The 5974-nt window shown below is 42.0% G+C and overlaps 1 pseudogene; it reads right to left on the reverse strand.

Moving 5' to 3' along the window:
• Positions 1 to 3276: 3276 nt before the first annotated feature.
• LOC110744045 lies at positions 3277 to 5621 on the reverse strand (annotated as a pseudogene).
• Between the last annotated feature and the right edge of the window lie 353 nt (positions 5622 to 5974).

Here is a 5974-nt window from a genome sequence, read left to right on the forward strand (position 1 = left end):
CAGGTTCTGCTGATTGTGGCCCCATGATGTCATTTAACATGTTCCGCTTTCCCCTGTACTTTTTGTAATTGCTATTTAGAGCCCAAAGCTTAATTACATCCAGGTTCAAGTTTTTTTGTTTGTTTGTTTGTTTGTTTTGAGACAGTCTCCCTCTGTTGCTCAGGCTGGAGTGCAGTGGTGTGATCTTGGCTCACTGCAAGCTCCACCTTCTGGGTTCACACCATTCTCCTGCCTCAGCCTCCCGAGTAGCTGGGACTACAGGCACTTGCCACCATGCCCAGCTAATTTTTTGTATTTTTTAGTAGAGACGGGTTTCACCATGTTAACGAGGATTGTCTCGATCTCCTGACCTTGTAATCTGCCTGCCTCAGCCTCCCAAAGTGCTGGGATTACAGGTGTGAGCCACTGTGCCCAGACTCAAGTTTTAAAATAAGATTCCTTTAGATGATGTGCTCTTCCAACAAGAGTCAGAACGTAATCTGATGGTTTCTCTTTTTATGAGATTAGCAGCCGTTAGTGACCGCCTGGATTCATTATTTAATTACAGGTTGAAAATGGCGATATTCAAATCTTATTCCATCCACACTTGAGATAATTTACCCTCATCAAGTATGAGACCCCAAAGGTAGTTCATATAGAAAAGCCTTATTCTTTCTCTTCATTTAGCAACGTGCAAAATAAGCAGTTGGTTATCTAGAACATCTGAAAGGTAACCAGTGAGTTTCTTTTTAAATACCATATGGTATTTAGACATAGTTGGTGGATTTGAATCCACTGCAGTTTTTAGGACTCTAGAGATTTTACTTAACCAGATCAAACTTGTATCTATATCTCTTTTCTCCATGATGAGAAATCCCAGTTCCTGGCTGGGCACGGTGGCTCATGCCTGTAATCCCAGCACACTGGGAGGCCAAGGCAGGTGGATCACTTGAGGTTAGGAGTTTGAGAAAAGCCTGACCAACATAGTGAAACCCCGTCTCTACTAAAAATACAAAATTAGCCGGGCATGGAGGTGCGTGCCTATAATCCCAGCTACTTGGGAGGCACAGGCAGGAGAATTGCTTGAACCCAGGAGGCGGAAGTTGCAGCGAGCAGAGATGGCGCCACTGCACTCCAGCCTGGGCAACAAGAGCAAAACTCTATCTCGTAAAGAAAGAAAAGAAAAGAAAAATCCCAGTTCCCAATGATACCAATGTAATAATTCTTTTCCTTTATCTTGTATCACGCGCGCGCACACACACAGCCACCCCAGTCTCAAAATAACAATACTAACACTGTCACTGATAATATATTTTCAGAAAATAGTGATTCAGTTTAAGAACCCACTATGTGGAGATTTACTCGAGCTACTAAGACTCTCCGTTGGCATTTGGGACAATCACACATGGAAGGAACTAGGACCTCACTCAGGATTCGGCAAAGGAATGAGTCTGTGGAATTGGAGGTGGTCTTGGCAGTGACTGCAGAGAAGACTTTGAAAATTGTGAAGCCCAGGTGGAGTGACTGGGTCTACAGTTGTCCCTGTGTGTACCATTGCCATAAGACTAATGACAAGAATCTTCGTTCACCTGTTGTCAGATTTGCATGTTAAACATTATTCTCCTTCTATGTAGCCTGGCTTCCTTTCAGGCCAAACCTAATTATATTTGAGCTCCTGGTTGGCAGATGAGCTTCATAGGATGTTGCATCTAAAAGGAACTGCAGATTCAGGGAACATGGAGTCCAATCTGCTTATTTTACAGATGAGGAAACTGGGTCTCGGAAGGGTGTGGTATGCTTATGGTATGTTTTAAATGAATGTGCAATACAGTAGGAAATGCTCCTTTGGTCACTTTTCATTGAATTTGGGAGTGAGGAAGCTTTAAATCCAAATAATTTTCAAAATATTTTTATTATGACTTAGATTAAATGTTATCATGGCTATCAGATCAGAAATTATAATGGAAATGGATAAGAAAGTCTAATGGCTAGCTCTCTCTTGTGTTATCTGACCACGCTATCTAATAGCATACATTTAAGAGTGATCACATCACAAAATCTAGAAGACAATGCCATGCCACATGCAGTTAATCTTTTTGATAATAAAGAGAAAGGACAATACCTTCGAAGGCACCTGAGTCAGCTTTCTAGGTTTCTGATCCCTTCAGGAATAAATGAAAACCTAATATATTAAAAAAAACTGTACAAAGGATTTAAACATTTAATTCACAGAAAAAATTAAATTACCAATAAGCACATGAAAAGATAAGCAAATTGACTCATAGTTGAAGAAATGCAAGTCATATCATCAGCAGACATACCTTTTCTCACTTGCAGAATTGTCAAAAATGTAAACAGGTGATAGCCAGTGTTAGGAATGCCATGGGGAAATAAGCACTAAATACACTGTGGCTTGGAGCATAAAAAAATGTGACAGTGCGCCTCTACATTCTGACAGTATCTTGACAATATCTCTCAAAATTCAAGATGGACATATCTTTTGTAAACCAAAAATAATAAATTCTAAGGCCCCTCAACCATCTGAATGGACTCCTCCTCTTGGCCAAAGGCATTCCAAAGTTAACCTGAAAAAACTAGTTCAGGCCATAATGACCAGGGGGAGCTGGACATGCTTCATTATACCTCCTCCTCCTTGGAATTACTGATAGAACAGACTCTCTCAGTCTGATAAGAAGCATTTGCAGCCTATTATCTCTGAAGCCTGCTACCTGGAGGCTTTGTCTATGTGATAAAACCTTGGTCTCCACAACCCCTGATCTAACCTGGACAATCCATTCTACTGATAATAACTTTCAACCAACTGCCAACCAGAAAATCTTTAAATCTATTTATAACCTGGAAGGAGCCCCCTGCCCCCACACATGAGGAATGTGATCCCCACATACGAGGAAGCCACTTAGCAAGTCATGTTCTTCCAAAAAAAAAAAGGATTAATAAACTATAATAAGGTAAATGCCCCTATAAGCCCCAAGCAATAGAACTTTGCCGAGTACCCCAGAAGACCTTCCTGTACTCAGTCATAGTCACAAATGCCTTCCTCTCCCCAAAGTCACCACTATTCTTTTTTTTTTTTTGAAACACAGTCTTGCTCTGTTGCCCAGACTGGAATGCAGTGGCATGATCTTGGCTCACTGCAACCTCTGCCTCCTGGGTTCAAGCGATTCACTCACCTCAGCCTCCCAAAAGCTGAGACTACAGGGATGCACCACCACACCTAACTAATTTTTGTATTTTTTGCTAGGGAGGGGGTTTCACCATATTGGGCAGGCTGATCTTGAACTCTTGACCTCAAATGATCCTCCTACCTCGTGGTTTGGGGGAAACTCCACCCCAAAGTGCTGGGATTACAGGCATGAGCCACTGCATATTCTAACCACCACTATTCTAATTTTATAGCAGTCCCCTCCATGCCTTCCTATACTATAGTATTCCCCTTATTGCTTCCTTTGACCCATAATGTCCCCCTCCATACTTTGTTTTTCTTATGATTTATCTGAGTTGTCTGACAGTAGGTAGAGTTTCCCCCAGGCAGAAATTTTGCTAATCACACATGCATGATGCAATTCAACAAGTCCTCCTGTGCTCTGTGGATCCAGGAGCTTGATCAGACTCAGGTTTGATCCCTCTGGCAGACTACAGGAGACATGTAATGTCTTGTTTCTGTTTTCAGGATGTTAGTGGCTTTTAATACTGTATGCCTGGGTCCACTAATTCCTTTGGGGAGAGGTTGCAAAATGGTAATATTCTAATTCTACCATTTGTTAGCTAGAATTATATAAGAAAATGCTTCTTCTCGTCTACTGTTACGCTGTCGTAAAGTTCACATAGGAAATGAAGGATAAATGTTAGGTCCTTTCCCTTTATTTACCAGTTTTCATGAGACTGAATCCTTTATTCTCTGAAGGTGACCAATTAGGTACACACACACACACACACATACGTATATGTCTATATATCAATATATATAATCGAATCCATAAACATATTAATGAGTTTTAATCCATTGCAATCCTTATCCTCATTAAAGCCCATAGTGTGTCATCTTTGACTAGTGGGAGATTAGTGAGCACTTCTTGATTATCAATCATTCATTCATTTGCTCATTCACTTAACTTCTAGTCATGCATACATGTATTAAAGGCAAGACTGCATGATAGAACCAGTTAATGTAGAGGATGAAAACAAAGTATGGTCTCTGTCCACCAAAAGCTCACTTTCTATGAGAAATGACATATATACAGATTGCAACTGGAAGTTGTTATCATAGAAGATGTAGAAATAAAGATATGTAGTAATTTGGAGGTAAGGCTGCTATGATAAGCTAAAGAATCATCAAGTATCTAGGCCTCTTCTTTGCTCTGCCATCCTTGGCATGGGGATTCCATTTCTGATCTAAGACAGCCGCTCCACCTCCTGCTGTGATGTCTAAATCTGGCCAGCAAGAAAGGGGAAGAGAGAAGGGGATGTGTCGGTCTCCTTCTTTTTGAGGACTACACTGGGAAGTTGCACATGTCGCTTCTGCTCACCTGCCACTGGCCAGAACTTAGTCTCTCAGCCAGAGAGCTTACTGCCTTAGAGAGCTTAGTGTCTTGGCCACACTTAGCTGCAAGGGAGGCTGAGAAACATAGTCTTTCATTGGGGGACCACTGCCTTTTCACTCAGTTGTGTGAAAACTGTGTAGACCACCAGTTCTCAAACTTTAATGTGCATATAAATCACCTGGAATCTGGTAAAGTGAAGATTTGGATTCTGTAGGCCTGGGTGGATAGGTGGCTGAGGATGTTGAAATCTTGCGGCTTTTTTTTTCCCTTTGTCCATGAGGCATTTTATTTGTAAATATGTATTACAGCTCTAGAAAAAGAACCCCAGGATTTTCCCTTCCGTGTGTTTCATCTTGCTTCTTTGTGGTCCATGATCCCAGCTGAGATTATCAGTACAATGAAGCCAAACTGGCGGGATGGAAGCAGGTTATTCTACCCTTTTTCTAGATCTCAGGGTTGCACATCAAATCTGGGGCTGATCACTCCATACTTGTGTAGCCTGCCTGTGAGATTCATAACAATTTTCCCAGCTCTGTGATCATCGATGATTTCAAATTCGCCAGTGTAACCATGCTTCATCATCACAGTGAGAAAACGGATGATGACTTTGGAGCACAGCCTAATAAGCACCTGGTGTTTGCCTCTCTTTTTGGCATTGTTGATGCTCTTGAGAACATCAGCCAGGACATTCATGCGCACCATTGTGGTGGCGCAGAAAGATGATGGAAAGAGGACAGGAGGGGAGGGCACACAGAGTTCCGGGTGAAATCTTGCAGTTCTAACAGGCTCCTGGGTGAAGCCGATGCTGTTGGTTCCTGGACCATACTTAAGTAGACACTCGAAGAGTCTTGACAGCCTCATGGGAAGGTCTGTCTGCTTAGGGTGGACCAGCCTTGCAGACTGAGTGTTCGTTAACCTGTTCTCATTGCTTCTGCAGCTATTTGGGCAAAAGCCTTTGGAGAGTGCTGCATCTTCATATTAAATACAAAGATCAGCCTGGTGCGGTGGCTCATGCCTGTAATCCTAGCACTTTCAGAGGCTGAGGTGGGCAGATCATTTGAGGTCAAGAGTTTGAGATCAGCCTGGCTAACATGGTGAAACCCCATCTCTACTAAAAATACAAAAAAAAAAAAAAAAAAAAAAATCAGCCAGGTGTGGTGGCGCATGCCTGTAGTCCCAGCTACTCAGGAGGCTGAGGCAGGAGAATCACTTAAACCAAGGAGGTGGAGGTTGCAGTGAGCTGAGATTGCACCATTGCACTCCAGCCTGGGCAACAAGAGCTAAACTCCATCTCAAAACAAAGCAAAACAAAAACAAACAAACAAACAAAAGATAATGGCCAGTGTACAAAGTGTAACTAGGAGGCTCTTTGCCTACATTAATTTGTATATTAACTTTTGTTTAAAATTTGGAGATTTCCTTGGGAAATAGTA

Source organism: Papio anubis, chromosome 11, assembly GCF_008728515.1.
Source record: "Papio anubis isolate 15944 chromosome 11, Panubis1.0, whole genome shotgun sequence".
NCBI classification, from domain to species: Eukaryota; Metazoa; Chordata; class Mammalia; order Primates; family Cercopithecidae; genus Papio; species Papio anubis.